Genomic DNA, 15,984 nt, shown 5'->3' with positions numbered 1-15,984 from the left:
ATCACATGGCACCGTGGATCGTCTCCATACGGTGTTGGCGACCGGCTGGTGGGCGGCCGCCGTCGACGCCAGCTACGACTCTTAGTTGGACCAGATGATCGTTCGCATCACCAACAGGTTCACCGTCATCAAGAAGCTCGCAGACAACATCGCCGTACTCCTCCAGCCCGCGCGCCCGAGCTCCTCATTGCATGCCACCCTGATGGGCCTCCATGGTCGAAACCTCTTTCAAGCACTGGTGGCCCTACGATTGCCCGCCGACGCCATGAAGAATGTCCACCTGGAGGTCGCGCTCGCCACGAGGCGCCTCGCCCTTCAAGAAACCGTCGACCTACACATCCATGTGTATGAGCGAATCGTGTACATAGGTATCTACAAGGCCAGTGAGGATGCTACGACGTTGGCCTTCTTCAGCCGGCTGGAAGCCTTGGATGCCTTTGTTGAGAAGCACCTTGACCTCGCCACAAAAGCCGTCGCTCCTTAGCCGCCGGTCGGTGGACCGGCCGGCACACTGAGTTGAGGAGGAGGAGGTCGTACATTGATGGATGCATATTTCTTCTTGCCTCCTGTAACCACCACTGCGATCGCATCATCGTGGCCTTAATTCTTATTTTGCTATTGCATTCTCATTCCAGTCAATACAGACATGTGCGATCCCTTTGCTCAATACAGACATGTCCGTTCCAGTCTTATTTTGATTGGCTTGAATGAAGGTCTATCCCGCTGTTAGGCGCCGCAGCGCGCTGTGCTTGCCGTTAGGCGCCACGGCGCGCTCTACTCGCGTCCGTTGGCGCGCTCTGCTCACGTTTGTCGAAGCGCTTGGCTTGTGGACCACTTTTCCTTGCATGTTCAACTGCTATATGCATATATATATATATATGGTTGCTTGCTGTTGAGGCGACCGCAGAGCGCTCTGCTCGCGTCCCTCCGCGCGCACTCTGCCAACGGTTGGGCGTGCGCATGATCACGTCGGGGGCCCCGTATGCATGCGGTTGCGCCGTGCGCGTTGCCACACAATGCAGTTACGTGCGGCACGATGGAGTTACGCGCTGCAAATTAGAACTGCAATCAGGGCATGCCGATATTCCTGGCCGTCCTGCTTCCCCTTTAATTCCCGCGACCATTATAACCTTAGTCTCTTCAACCTTTCGATCGCGCCCCACAACACAACAAGCACACTCACGACGACACATAGAGAGGGGATGTCCAGCGGTGCTCCAATGGAGTTCGGCGAGCATAGAGTGGAGATCCACGCGAGGGAGATGGATCTCTCGATGGTGTACACCATCGACCCGGCCATGGTGGACGACTACATCAACAGCGTTGAGCAGTTGCTTGCTCGAGACAAGTACAAGGTGGTCGGCATCGACCTCCAGTACACCATCGGTCGTCCCGGCATAGATTAGAAGGTTGTCGTTGCCCAGTTTTGTGTGCGCCATCATGTCCTCATCTACCACTATTGCATGGCCACAGAGCCTTGCGACGGTTTCAACAGGTTTGTCAACAGCACCGACTACAAGTTCGCCACGGTGGAAACCAAAGACGATGTAAATGCACTCAGTGTTATGGGCTTGGCCTACAAGAACCTTGTCGAAATCCGTGACCACTACAGGGTCTAGGGCAGCACGAAGAAGGACTCCCTAGTCGAACTCGCCTAGGCCATCATCGACCCCTACTACGAAAAGATGAAGCAGGATGCCCAGAGAACAAGTCCCCTATCCTGGCACAGGGCCTGGATGCGGCAACTGGATGAACCTCACCTCAGGTTCGCGGCCAAGAGCGTGTACACATGCTACGAGATGCACAGGTGGATCGTTGACATGAGGAAGTGCCTCGTTACCCAAATCGACGAGCCCGGATCGAGCCACAAGCAAAGCAAGCGTCACAAGAAGTAGATGATGATCAGATGATCGTTTATGCTAGTTAATCATGCATGTAATATATAGTTTACTTTATTGGTGTGTTTAAATGTCATGTGTGTAGTAGCCACCTATGTAATTATGCATGTAATAGTTACTTTGGTGTGTGCAAATGCCATGGTTGTAGTAGCCACCTATGTAAGTGGGTGTTTAATTTGGTTATGCAAGCATGTCCTTATAAGTGTGTGTGTGTGTGTATGTTGTTGTTCTGTATGCAATCCCATCGCACAACACACACGTTTTGTTAAGTTGAACTGTTTCTATTCTCTTGGCTCAACGCAAATACTTCATCCGAGTGAACCGCATGTCGTATATCGCATACACCTTCATCTGGCTGACCGTTTCTTTTGTGTTTCCTAATCGCAAACAGTTCATCCGAGTGAACCGTATGTTGTATATCGCACACACCTTCATCTGGCTGCCCGTTTCTTTTGTTCCTCCTAATCGAAAACGGTTAATTGAACTGAATCATATGCCCTGAATCACACACGCAACTAAAATCTGAAACGTGTTTGATGCATCCTCCATTGCAAACATTTTGCACCTTTTTTGACAAGTTTTTTACACCACCGTTTGTGATTATGGCATCGCACACAGTTTCGTTGAAGGGTCTTTGATCGTAGTCTCGCGTTAGCAGCATCCTGCAGTAGTGCAAGCTTGTGGGAGACTCTCTTCTTTAGTTTGCACAAAGTTAAATATTTCCTGTAAGGCAACTTGTTTCTTATGAGCAGGAAAATATTTTTCAGAGAAGTAATAAATCATATCCTAGGGGCTACGCACACAACCAGGAGTAAGAGTATTGTACCAAGCTTTATCATCACCCTTTAATGAGAAAGGAAATAATTTGAGAATAAAGTAATAGCGAGTTTTCTCATCATGAGTAAAAAGGGTGGCTATATCATTCAACTTAGTAAGATGTGCCACAACAGTTTCAGTTTCATAACCATGGAAAGGAGATTCAACCAAAGTAATTAACTCTGTGTCGACAAAGAATTCATAATCCTTATCATCAATAAAGATAGGTGAAGTAGCAAACTTAGGATCATACTTCATTCTAGAATTCAGAGATTTTTCTTTATACTTGCACAGTAATTTCTCTAGATCATCTCTATCCTTACAAGCAAGAATATCTCTAGTTGTCTCCTCATTCATAACATAACCTTCCGGTACCTTAGGCAATTCATATCTAGAAAGGCTAGTTCTAGCAGGTGTTTCAGGAGTTTCAGTTTCAAGATCATCATCAGATTCAACAACATCATGTTGTATTACTCTAGCAATTTGTTCATCAAGAAATTCACCAAGTGGCACATCATTATCAAGCAAGGTACTAGCATCATCATATGCATCATTCATAGTAGAAGTAGCATCATCAATAACTTGCGACATATTAGAATTGATAGCATGTGGTGGTGTTGCAAGTCTACTTACAACACAAGGTGAATCTAAAAGAACTGGATGGCAGCTCCTTACCTCCCCTCGTCTTTGAGGGAAATATCTTAGTCTTAGCATCCTTCAGATTCTTCATAGTGATAAATTGATAATAATCCCAAGTGATTCAACAAATATTGCTATGCTCCCCGGCAACGGCGCCAGAAAAAGGTCTTGATAACCCACAAGTATAGGGGATCGCAACAGTTTTTGAGGGTAGAGTATTCAACCCAAATTTATAGATTCGACAAAAGGGAAGCCAAAGAATATTTGAAGTTATTAGCAGCTGAGTTGTCAATTCAACCACACCTGGAGATTAATTATTTGCAGCAAAGTGATCAGTAGCAAAGTAGTACGATAGTTTTGATAGTAGTGACAGCAGCAACGGTAACGGTAACAGTGATAGCAGTAATTTTGTAGCAAGTGTAACAGTAACGATAGCAGTAGTAACTTAGCAGAAACAATATAAGATAAATTCGTAGGCATTGGATCGGTGACTTGTTGGATGATATTCATCATGTGACAGTTATAACCTAGGGCGATACGTCACTAGCTCCAGTTCGTCAATATAGTGTAGGCATGTATTCCGTAAATAGTCATACATGCTTTATTAAAAGAACTTGCATGACATCTTTTGTCCTACCCTCCCGTGGTAGCGGGGTCCATATTGGAAACTAAGGGACATTAAGGCCTCCTTTTAATAGAGAACCGGAACAAAGCATTAACACATAGTGAATACATGAACTCCTCAAACTACGGTCATCACCGGGAGTGGGCCCGACTGTTGTCACTCTGGGGGTGCCGGATCATAACACGTAGTAGGTGACTATAACTTGCAAGATCGGATCTAAAACATGGATATAATGATGAATTCATAAACGGTTCAGATCTGAGTTCATGGCACCCGGGCCCAAAGTGACGAGCATTAAGCATAACAAAGTCATAGCAACATCAATCTAAGAACATAGTGGATACTAGGGATCAAGCCCTAACAAAACTAACTCGATTACATGATGAATCTCATCCAACTCCTCACCGACCAGCGAGTCTATGAAGGAATTACTCACTCTCGGTGGGGAACATCATGGAATTGGCGATGGAGAAGGTTTGGTGATGATGAAGAACGAAGATCCCCCTCCCCGGAGCCCCAAACGGACTCTAGATCTGGCCTCCTGATGAAGAACAGGAGGTGATGACGGCTCCGTCTCGTGGAATGCGATAATTCTTTCTCCCTGATTTTTCCTGAAAGTATGTGATTTTATAGCGTCGGAATCAGGGTCTGTGGGGCCACCAGGTGGAGACAACCCACCTGGGCGCGCCAGGAGAGGAAGGCGCGCCATGGTGGGTTGTGCCCACCCAGGGGCCCCTCTCCGGTAGGTCTTGGCTCCAAATATCCTCTTTTATTCCATAAAAATTCCTCGCAAAGTTTCGTTTCATTCCGAGAACTTTTATTTCTGCACAAAAACAACACCATGGTAGTTCTGCTGAAAACAACGTCAGTCCGGGGTTAGTTTCATTCAAATCATGCAAATTAGAGTCCAAAACAAGAGGAAAAGCGTGAGGAAAAGTAGATACGTTGGAGACGTATCACACACATCGTCACCTCGCCATTAACTAGTCTCCATTTATTCTACAACTCATGTTTCGAGTTACAAATATGAGCAACCGAAGCAGTATCAAATACCTAGGCGCTACTATGAGCACTCACTACTGCAGGTTGCTGCTAATGCGACACTACAATCAAATACCCTTCAACGAAACTGTGTGCGATGCCACAATCGCAAACGGTGGTGTAAAAAAGCGTCAAAAAAGGTGCAAAACGTTTGCGATGGAGGATGCATCAAACACGGTTCAGATTATAGTTGCGTGTGCGATGCTGGGCATACGGTTCAGTTCAATTAACTGTTTGCGATGTGGCAATACAAAAGAAACGGGCAGCCAGATGAAGGCGTGTGTGATATACGGCTTACGGTTCACTCGGATGAACTGTTTGTGATTAGGCGACACAAAAGAAACGGCCAGCCAGATTAAGGTGTGTGCGATATACGGCATGGGTTCACTCAGATGAACTGTTTGCGTTGAGACAAGAGAACAGAAACAGTTCAGTATATCAAGATGTGTGTGATACGCGACAAACAGGTCTGTAATCAGAAATGTGTGCGGAGACCGATAATAACATAGACGATTGCTTCTAATAAGACGTATGTGATATGCTCTATCTACACAACATCTATTGGCCATTGGGCGACGGGCGGTCATCCGGGTACGCCATAAGGATGGAAGAGGGCATCCTATATCAGCAAGTACCAGCTGTTCCACCAGTAGCTCATCTAAGAGAACTCTCAAGTTAACTGTGCTCAGGCTGGAATAGGCATGAGATGGGTGACCGGATGGGAAGCTGTCTTGATGTAAATCCCACTGATGGGATCTGTCATAAATGTCCTGAATGGACATTTAAGATACATCCCATCAGTGGGATTAACCTCAAGGTCCTTGTTTTGCTTTTTTTTTGCTTTTTAACACATGTTAAAGAAGGTCTACCGCATTACTTTTTGACAATGTGCGATTGAGGGCATACGCTTCAGAAGGATTAACTGTTTGTGATTAGGCAACAGAAAAAAACGCCACGTACGAGGCCGAGAAAGCGTACCCACGTTACGCCGTCCGAGAATAGTGCTGCACTTAGAAATTATAGAACCGTCAATAAATTTTGAGCCTGCGTCCCATCACATTCCAAATTGCAAACCTGTTCACACCGATCAAAACTTAAACGGTTTCCCACTTAGGAGCGTATTAGTACTCGGTTATAAATACTACTACTCCAATATGACTGCACATTCCTCCTCAACTCCTCATCCACAAAAACAAACAAGTCATTCATCATTGTTCCCTTGCGTGTGCCATGGCCAGCGTGAGTTATGGGTCGAGAGATTGCCACCAGGGAGAGGCGAGCATGGAAGCGGAAGCGTGAGAGATGTCCCACCTCGCTGCGAAAGCAGATGACATGTCCCGTCGCGTGGCCGTAGCAGCAGAGAGGTCCCGCCGCGCCGCTGGAGCAGCACGGAGGTCCCGCTGCACCGTCGATGCAGCAGACTTGTCCGGCCGCGCCGCGGAAGCAGAAGAGATGTCCCACCGCGCCACAAATGCAGCAGAGATGTCCTCCCATGCTGCGGTGGCCTGGGAAAATGTCTCGCGGGCAGGCGAGGACTGTTACAGGCGCATGCATGCCATCGTCCTTACCAGATGGATCAAATCTCCGGCTGGGCGAGGTTGCAGGACAACATGAAAGCCTCGTTTGAACAGGCTACCAGCATCATCCGACAACTAAATGAGAGCAATGCGAAGCTCCGGGCCGAGCGCGACCAGCTGAGGGCGAAGATCATCGGAAGTGCGGAGCAGCAGGAGGAGACCACTGCCTTGTTGAAGAGGACCGGTGACATTGTCGAGAAACTTATGGACGAGAATGCCATGCTGCGCATCGAGCGCAGAAGGCTAGTGGAGGAATTCATGGATGCTTTCAAGCAGCATCTTGAGGACAAGAAAGAGCTCATTGCCGCTCGCCGCGAAGACGTTCCCGCGGCCTGCAGCAACGTAGAGATCAGTGAGCCAGATCGTTGCATTCCTTCTTCTTTTGCCCTTGTGTATTTTGGGCATTGCCGCATGTGGCTTTTTTTAATTATGTTCTTAAATATGTAAGACAATTATTATCCACTATCATCGTCCTTATATTCAGCATGCTTGCTATAAGTCGCAGTCGATGCTATATAGGTCTGTCAGATCTTACATCAAGATCCGTGCAAAACTTTTTTTCAGATTTTCATTTTTCTCTCTTAAATCTCAGTTCAGTGAGACATATAGCCACACCGTAGAACAGGGGTTCGGGCGCCATTAATGGAGACGTTGGGAGGGAGGTGCGTGGCGGGTAGCGGTCAAAGGGATCTCCTCCTAATGAGCATGCGCAGGGGTCTGATCGCACGCCTCCCGTACTCAAATAGCTACCCCGCACGGAACCTCCTAGCCAATAAAAAAAGGGGACGCGTGGTGGCACGTAATCGGTAAGTAGAACGGCCACGGTTTCAATAATACTTGTGTTTCCGATTTGTAAGGTGACAGCACTTGTTCCAAAATGACTTTGTTGATTGTTAACGTGTGCGCCTTCGCAAATCGGACAGAAAAATTACCACAACATGTTGGTGCCATGTTGATTTTCAGACATGTTTTGGATTTACAGGAATTAAAAAACCAAGTTTCTCAATCTTTCGGGCCGAGCCACGACACCCAGATGTTTGAATTTCATTCTCATTTCTTGCATGGGACCTAGAAATTCACCCAAGGACACACATGTGATTTTTCAAACAACTTTGATGCACTGGAGCATGTGCTTGTAGTTCAAATTTGAATTATGCACATTAAATGCGTAGAAACTCAATTATTATTAATGTATAAAAAGGCCAAACGAATCCGGAATAATTCCAAAATTTAGCACGATACTTCTATTTGGTCTAATATGCCTGTGTAAAAATTAAGGCGAGAGAAGGCAGTGTATGTATCTCGTTTTGCACACGGAGGTGACACGTTCCCTCTCGGAACCACAAGCCTTCTTGGGGGAAGCTTCGGTTTATAAGAAGCTTACACCAAAGCTTGTCCCAATTCGGCCAAAAAATTTACCGCAGCATGTTGGTGCCATGTTTCATGATTTTCAAGCGTGTTTTGGATTTACAGGAATTAAAAAACCAAGTTTCTCAATCGTTCCGCCGAGCCACGACGCCCAGATGTTTGAATTTCATTCTCATTTCTTGCATTGGACCTATAAATTCACCCAAGGACACACATGTGATTTTTCAACCAACTTTGGTGCACTCGAGCATGTGCTTGTAGTTCAAATTTGAATTATGCACATTAATTGCGCAGAAACTCAATTAATGTATAAAAAAGGTCAAACGAACCCGGAATAATTTCAAAATTTAGCACGATACTTCTATTTGGTCTAATCTGCCTGTGTAAAAAAATTAAGGCGGGAGAAGGCAGTGTATGTATCTCGTTTCGCACACGGAGGTGACATGTTCCCTCTCGGAACCACGAGCCTTCTTGAGGAAAGCTCCGGTTTGCAAGAAGCTTACACCAAAGCTTGTCCCAATTCGGCCAAAAAATTTACCGCAGCATGTTGGTGTCATGTAATGATACCATGCCAAGTTTCATGATTTTAAGGCGTGTTTTGGATTTACAAGAATTAAAAGAACCAAGTTTCACAATCTTTCCGGCCGAGCCACGATGCCCAGATGTTTGAATTTCATTCTCATTTCTTGCATGTGTCCTATAAATTCACCCAAAGACACAAATGTGATTTTTCAACCAACTTTGGTGCATTGGAGCATGTGCTTGTAGTTCAAATTTGAATTATGCACATTAAATGCGCAGAAACTCAATTAATGTATAAAAAAGGTCAAACAAACCCGGAATAATTCCAAAATTTAGCACGATACTTCAATTTGGTATAATCTGCTTGTGTACAAACATTAAGGCGGGAGAAGGCAGTGTAGTATGTCGTTTCGCACACGGAGGTCACACGTTCCCTCTCGGAACCACGAGCGTTCTTGAGGAAAGCTCCGGCTTACAAGAAGCTTACACCAAAGCTTGTCCCAATTCGGCCAAAAAAATTACCGCAGCATGTTGGTGCCATGTCATGACACCATGCCAAGTTTCATGATTTTCGGGCGTTTTTTGGATTTACAGAAATTAAAAAACCAAGTTTCTCAATCTTTCCAGTCGAGCCACGACGCCCAGATGTTTGAATTTCATTCCCATTTCTTGCATGGGATCTATAAATTCACCCAAAGACACACATGTGATTTTTCAACAAACTTTGGTGCATTGGAGCATGTGCTTGTAGTTCAAATTTGAATTATGCACATTAAATGCCCAGAAACTCAATTAATGCATAAAAATGCCAAACGAACCTGGAATAATTCCAAATTTAAACAAGACACTCATGTACTAGTTGCATGTTCATTGTACGCAAATGTTCTAGCAATTCAAACACCATCCTTTCCCTTAGTAACACCATTTTGTCTTTCAAAACATAATGAAAAAATCAGGTATACCACAAATAGTTTACTAGAAAGAATCGTGTGGGATGCGATATAAAATATCTTGGCGCACCGTCTTGTCTGGCTTACGCAGGAAGCTTCGTCATCTACAGTCCACTGCTCCCGCTTGAACCACACTTGCGCACCAGTTTCTCGCGACACCGAGCGAAAAAATTTTGCCACCGCGGAAATATCTATCTCCCCCCCCCCTCCCTCCTACCAAAAGCCACATTTCCACTATTCCTCCTTGCTTTTCAAGTTCAAACCTTCACTGCTGCTTACTAGCAGCTCAGCCTCCTCGCTGGCGACCCTTCTTCTTGCAGCGCCGCCTCCTCGCCGGCTACCCTTCTTCTTGCAGCGTCGCCTCCTCGCCGGTGACCCTTTTTCTTGCAGTGTCGCCTCCTCGCCGGCGACCCTTCTTCTTGCTGCGCGCCCTCCTCGCCGCAGACCCTTCTTCTTGCTGCATGGCCTCATCGATATGGTCAGGTAATCCACACCCCACCCACACCATCCTCCTCGTTTCCCATCCCACATGCCCCGACCAACGGCGCGACACCTTCCCTCGAAATCACTGCCCCCCTCCTCCAATTAAGCACCGCACACAGCCATTTTGCACATAGTATAACGTGGAGCTCAGTAGCATGCAGCCGCATGTGTGCACGAGGTCGCTATGGCTGCCATGTGTGTCGACCGCCAGATCTTGGAGGAGCACCTCGTCTTCGAGGCCACCGTCGACACCGCAACGCGGTTGTCTACTTTAAAATACAGTTTGTGTTGTTTTCTCGAGGCCACCGCCAGTGCCTTCTAGTGATTTGTCCTCTGTAATGTTAATATGCAATCTAATGTTTAGTTACAGTTTGGTCCTCTGAAATGTAATGTTCAGTTAACACTTTGGTCCAACAATTGCTACATTTCGTAGTACTGTTCTCAAGCATTCTTTGTTTTGTTAACTGTCTTATCTTCTAGTACATGTTTCTATTCTGCAATGTCGTGCTCAGTTAACTATTTTGGTTCATTTGGTCTGCTGTCCATTTAACTGTTTGGTTCAGTTCTGCAATTTGATTTTCATTTGATGTGGGTACAATTTTGTATTGTTATGCATGTGACACCAATCGAATTTGGTTGTACTCAATACATATTCTACTGATAGTATGGCAATTCTCAGTTAACCTGATCAAGATCTTCCTTATGTGTATTGCAGGGAAACAATGGGAGACACTGTGGTTTACCATAGAGGTTTATTCAAGCAGGGTCCTTTGGCTAATAGCACATTATTGTGCAGTTGCAGGAATCATTCTAATATTTAGGTTTCTTACAATTTGGTCTTGCACATGTAGGTCTTCCTGTCAGAGGCTTAGACCCACTGTTCGACCCATTTTGCATATGGGGAAATGAGATGTCCATGAATATCAGTCAAGTCAAGAAACTCAGAAAGATTGTTAGGATGAAGAAACTTGCGACGAATAACATCAAGATCTTTGTTTGCACAATGAAGAAGACATTAGTCAACTATAGGATGGTACCAACTCTTTTACCTTGTTTTTACCCCTTGCACCATTTCAAAATTTACAATAGCGATTTATGCATAGCTTTGTTTTCAGTACTTTTCAAAGTAGTTCACCGATGATTACCGCTCAAACCGCCTGCATGGTCAAGAGGCAAGGAAGGTATTCATTCAACACCCACGGTACAGTATTGAAGTCTTGCTGAAGAGGACGAAGGTTGGGCGGGCAATTATCCATAGCAACTGGCCAAAAGTTGCAAGGACATTCAACATCACTGAAGGATCAATATTTGCCTTCCGCTTCTGCAGTTTCCCAGATGAGATTCATCTGTTTATTTACCATGTATGATGCTACTTTCCAAAGGTTTTTGATGCTGCATGTGAAACTTGGTGCTGTTGTGTAATGGCGTAACTGAGTGCCGAAGCTATCTGATGTAATTCGATTATGAAATCATGGTTGCTTTTATACTGATATGAAATATCTGGCGTGTTTTATAAGAAATATCAGTTTGATTAGTACATGGATTATCAATAATAGGCTAATTACCCTGCTTATTGGGATTTTCTATTGTATACGGTTACTCAGACAACATCGTGGGCAATGAACTCAAACAACCCGCTCGGTTTCTAGAAAGTAGGCGTGTTCGATCTGTTGGGGATCGTTGCAGAAATTAAAAAAAATTCTACGCATCACCAAGATCAATCTATGGAGTAACTAGCAACGAGGGAGAGAAGAGTGCATCTACATACCCTTGTAGATCGCGAGCGGAAGTGTTCAAGAGAATGGGGTTGATGGAGTCGTACTCGTCGTGATCCAAATCACCGATGATCCTAGCGCCGAACGGACGGCACCTCCGCGTTCAACACACGTACGGAGTGGAGACGTCTCCCGCGCCTTGATCCAGCAAGGAGGAGGGAGAGGTTGAGGAAGAGGGCTCCAACAGCAGCACGACGGCATGGTGGTGGTGGAGCAGCAGTACTCCGGCAGGGCTTCGCCAAGCTCTTAACGGAGAAGGAGAGGTGTTGGGGAGGGGAGGGGCTGCGCCTTGGATGTGGTGTGCAGCCCTCCCCTCACCCCTCTATTTATAGGGGAAGGGGGAAGGGGGCCGGCACCCTCTAGATGAGATCTAGAGGGGGGGCGGCGGCCAAGGGGAGGGGGCTTGCCCCCCAAGCAAGGGGGGCGCCCCCTTTAGGGTTTCCCCCCCCCCCAACCCTAGGCGCATGGGCCCAAGGGGGGGATGCGCCCAGCCCTCCAAGGGCTGGTTCCCTTTCTTCTACGGCCCATGAGGCCCTCCGAGTGAGGTGGCCCCTCCCGGTGGACCCCCGGAACCCCTCCGGTGGCCCGGTACAATACCGATATGCCCCTGAACCTTTCCGGTGACCATATGACAACTTTCCATATATAAATCTTTACCTCCAGACCATTCCGGAACTCATCGTGACGTCCGGGATCTCATCCGGGACTCTGAACAACATTCGGTAATCACATACAAGTCTTCCTAATAACCCTAGCGTCATCGAACCTTAAGTGTGTAGACCCTACGAGTTCGGGAACCATGCAGACATGACCGAGGCAACTCTCCGGCCAATAACCAACAGCGGGATCTGGATACCCATGTTGGCTCCCACATGTTCCACGATGATCTCATCGGATGAACCACGATGTCGAGGATTCAAGCAATCCCGTATACAATTCCCTTTGTCAATCGGTATGTTACTTGCCCGAGATTCGATCGTCGGTATCCCAATACCTCGTTCAATCTCGTTACCGGCAAGTCACTTTACTCGTACCGTAATGCATGATCCTGTGATCAACCACTTGGTCACATTGAGCTCATTATGATGATGCATTACCGAGTGGGCCCAGAGATACCTCTCCGTCATACGGAGTGACAAATCCCAGTCTCGATTTGTGCCAACCCAACAGACACTTTCGGAGATACCTGTAGTGCACCTTTATAGCCACCTAGTTACGTTGTGACGTTTGGCACACCCAAAGAACTCCTATGATATCCGGGAGTTGCACAATCTCATGGTCTAAGGAAATGATACTTGACATTAGAAAAGCTCTAGCAGATGAACTACACGATCTAGTGCTATGCTTAGGATTGGGTCTTGTCCATCACATCATTCTCCTAATGATGTGATCCCGTTATCAACGACATCCAATGTCCATAGTCAGGAAACCATGACCATCTGTTGATCAACGAGCTAGTCAACTAGAGGCTCACTAGGGACATATTGTGGTCTATGTATTCACACATGTATTACGATTTCCGGATAACACAATTATAGCATGAACAATAGACAATTATCATGAACAAGGAAATATAATAATAACCATTTTATTATTACCTCTAGGGCATATTTCCAACAGTCTCCCACTTGCACTAGAGTCAATAATCTAGTTACATTGTGATGAATCGAACACCCATAGAGTTCTGGTGTTTATCATGTTTTGCTTGAGGAAGAGGTTTAGTCAACGGATCTGCGACATTCAGGTCCGTATGCACTTTACAAATATCTATGTCTCCATTTTGAACATTTTCACGAATGGAGTTGAAGCGACACTTGATATGCCTGGTCTTCTTGTGAAACCTGGGCTCCTTGGCAAGGGCAATAGCTCCAGTGTTGTCACAGAAGAGAGTCATTGGGCCCGACGCATTGGGAATAACTCCTAGGTCGGTAATGAACTCCTTCACCCAGATTGCTTCTTGTGCTGCCTCCGAGGCTGCCATGTACTCCGCTTCACATGTAGATCCCGCCACAACGCTTTGCTTGCAACTGCACCAGCTGACTGCCCCACCATTCAAAATATACACGTATCCGGTTTGTGACTTAGAGTCATCCAGATCTGTGTCGAAGCTAGCATCGACGTAACCCTTTACGACGAGCTCTTCGTCACCTCCATAAACGAGAAACATATCCTTAGTCCTCTTCAGGTACTTCAGGATATTCTTGACCGCTGTCCGGTGTTCCATGCCGGGATTACTTTGGTACCTTCCTACCAAACTTACGGCAAGGTTTACATCAGGTCTGGTACACAGCATGGCATACATAATAGACCCTATGGCCGAGGCATAGGGGACGACACTCATCTTTTCTCTATCTTCTGCCGTGGTTGGGCATTGAGCCGTGCTCAATCTCACACCTTGCAATACAGGCAAGAACCCCTTCTTGGACTGATCCATATTGAACTTCTTCAATATCTTGTCAAGGTACGTACTTTGTGAAAGACTAATGAGGCGTCTCGATCTATCTCTATAGATCTTGATGCCTAATATATAAGCAGCTTCTCCAAGGTCCTTCATTGAAAAACACTTGTTCAAGTAGGCCTTTATGCTTTCCAAGAATTCTATATCATTTCCCATCAATAGTATGACATCCACATATAATATGAGAAATGCTACAAAGCTCCCACTCACTTTCTTGTAAACACAGGCTTCTCCATAAGTCTGCGTAAACCCAAACGCTTTGATCATCTCATCAAATCGAATGTTCCAACTCCGAGATGCTTGCACCGGCCCATAGATTGAGCGTTGGATCTTGCCCACCTTGTCAGCATTCTTAGGATCGACAAAACCTTCCGGCTGCAGCATATACAATTCTTCCTTAAGGAAACCATTAAGGAATGCCATTTTGACGTCCATTTGCCATATCTCATAATCATAGAATGCGGCAATTGCTAACATGATTCAGACGGACTTCAGCTTCGCTACGGGTGAGAAAGTCTCATCGTAGTCAACCCCTTGAACTTGTCGATAACCTTTAGCGACAAGCCGAGCCTTATAGATGGTCACATTACCATCCGCGTCTGCCTTCTTCTTAAAGATCCATTTATTTTCTATGGCTCGCCGATCATCGGGCAAGTCAGTCAAAGTCCATACTTCGTTTTCATACATGGATCCTATCTCGGATTTCATGGCTTCCTTCCATTTGTCAAAATCTGGGCCCGCCATTGCTTCTTCATAGTTCGAAGGTTCACCGTTGTCTAACAACATGATTTCCAGGACAGGGTTGCCATACCATTCTGGTGTGGAACGTGTCCTCGTGGACCTACGAAGTTCAGTAGGAGCTTGATCCGAAGTACCTTGATCATCATCTTCCTCTCTAGTCGGTGCAAGCACCACAGGAACATTTTCCTGAGCTGCGCTACTTTCCGCTTCAAGAGGCAGTACTTCATCAAGCTCTACTTTCCTCCCACTTAATTCTTTCGAGAGAAACTCTTTCTCTAGAAAGGATCCATTCTTGGAAACAAAGATCTTGCCTTCAGATCTTAGGTAGAAGGTATACCCAATAGTTTCCTTAGGGTATCCTATGAAGACGCATTTTTCCGATTTGGGTTCGAGCTTTTCAAGTTGAAGTTTCTTGACATAAGCATCGCATCCCCAAACTTTTAGAAACGATAGCTTAGGTTTCTTCCCAAACCATAATTCATACGGTGTCGTCTCAATGGATTTCGACGGAGCCCTATTTAAAGTGAATGTGGCAGTCTCTAAAGCATAGCCCCAAAATGACAGCGGTAGATCGGTAAGAGACATCATAGATCGCACCGTATCCAATAGAGTGCGATTACGACGTTCGGACACACCATTATGCTGAGGTGTTTCAGGCGGCGTGAGTTGTGAAACTATTCCACATTTCCTTAAGTGTGTGCCAAATTCATGACTCAAATATTCTCCTCCACGATCTGATCGTAAGAACTTTATTTTCCTGTCACGTTGATTTTCAACCTCACTCTGAAATTCCTTGAACTTTTCAAAGGTCTCAGACTTGTGTTTCATTAAGTAGACATACCCATATCTACTCAAGTCATCAGTGAGGGTGAGAATATAACGATAGCCACCGCGAGCCTCAACACTCATTGGACCGCACACATCAGTATGTATGATTTCCAATAAGTTGGTTGCTCGCTCCATTGTTCCGGAGAACGGAGTCTTGGTCATTTTACCCATGAGGCATGGTTCGCATGTGTCAAATGATTCGTAATCAAGAGACTCCAAAAGTCCATCTGCATGGAGCTTCTTCATGCGCTTGACACCAATGT

This window comes from Triticum urartu, chromosome 2, assembly GCF_003073215.2.
Source record: "Triticum urartu cultivar G1812 chromosome 2, Tu2.1, whole genome shotgun sequence".
NCBI lineage: Eukaryota > Viridiplantae > Streptophyta > Magnoliopsida > Poales > Poaceae > Triticum > Triticum urartu.
This window is presented reverse-complemented; position numbering follows the sequence as displayed.